The sequence below is a fragment of the Brassica oleracea genome, chromosome C4 (genome assembly GCF_000695525.1).
Source record: "Brassica oleracea var. oleracea cultivar TO1000 chromosome C4, BOL, whole genome shotgun sequence".
In the NCBI taxonomy this organism is placed as follows: Eukaryota; Viridiplantae; Streptophyta; class Magnoliopsida; order Brassicales; family Brassicaceae; genus Brassica; species Brassica oleracea.
In genome coordinates, this window is record NC_027751.1 from 15,667,833 (window position 1) to 15,669,308 (window position 1,476).

The following is a 1,476-nucleotide window of genomic DNA, read 5'->3' on the forward strand; positions in this document are numbered from 1 at the left end:
TCGCGGATAAGCATATAGCAAATCGCAAACATCGTTTATGAAATAAGCAAGAAACGTTTCGCGGAAATGGTACAGAGCAAATCGCGAATAGCGTTCTAAAAACTGTTAACAAATCTTTGTTGAACCGTTTTTCAATCCGATTAAATGCTTTAAATAGAAAGCGAAAATAGAGTTAAGATTGTAGAAGTCGGATAACCAGACTGAGATAAACGATATAACAAAATAACATGTTAAGGAAATTGATGATTTGTAAATCGAATACAAGAACGATAAGAAATCATATTAGCAAATAAACATGGAGTCGAGATATAATCTCTTTCCTTAACTCTAAATATTCGCTCCGTTAGTGAGACGGTACTGTACGAATATCGAGTCCCAGGATACAACCATGGCAGACGATCACGCTTCACTCATGAATCGCCCTATCGAACTATAAACTCTACGAAACATTCTCGTATTCACGACTTACGGTAAGGGATTTTTGTTGTTGGTTTCGATGCGGAAAAAGTTAAGAAATGAAGAGAGAAGAGAGTCGATATATAAAGAAGAGACGAGGAGCGGTTTTTCGAAACTGTTGCCAACGTTTTCCGAAAATCTCTCAAGGATCTCGTAGTGGAACGTTGAGCAACTTTCTCCGCAAGTTTCTCTCTTGTTGACTCGGTTCTGATCCATTTCGAACAGATAAACTTTGTGTCGGGAACAGATAAACTTCGTGTCATTTTTAGACAAACTACATGTCGTTTATACACAAATGTCATGCTGTTTTTTAGAAATGAAATGGCAAAAAACGGTTGAGCTTAACTTGGTCCAAAAAGAATCTTATTGGGCCGGAGGCCCTCCACCAAGACCCAAGACCCAAGACCCAAGCCCACGCTGAGCCGAGCCGGCCGGACGGCGGCGGCGGCGCGCGCGTGGGGAGCCTTCCTCTCTCTCCAAGCTGTTTAAGCTCTCATAGTGAGAAGGCATATTTATATCACTCAAAATTTTTCCTCTTGGCCGATGTGGGATACTTCCCCACGACCTCTTATTCATTTAATTGACATTTCCTTGGGTTTATTATATCTAAAGCCCATGTCATTTACATTCACCTTTTAATTAAAGCCCAAAGGCATTTAATTGATCTTCGATTTTTGCGTTCAGCAACTCCATTAGATTCTGGACAAGCGATAACAACACCCCCATTGACACCACGGATGTCGTTCAGACTCCACTCAACGCTGCAGCAACTGATGCAACTGGCGTGACAACCGCTGCAGCAACAACGAGCACTATCCTCCCTGTGGGAAATGCTGCTGATGAAACCACACGCCGTAGCCTATTCGGTGCTGGTCTTTATCAGACGGGTTCAGTATCAGCAACTGCAAGTGGTCCGGTGGCAGTTCAAACTCCTCCGGCTGTACCTAGCTTGTTCACTCAAGGGCTGATGCCAGACAAGTTTGATGGCAAAGGCTTCAAAACGTGGCAGAAGAAGATGAT

The 1,476-nt window shown here is 42.9% G+C and overlaps 1 pseudogene; it reads left to right on the forward strand.

The window, feature by feature from the left end:
• LOC106338241 overlaps positions 1 to 1,476 on the forward strand; it is a 19,829-nt pseudogene that overhangs the window by 9,310 nt on the left and 9,043 nt on the right.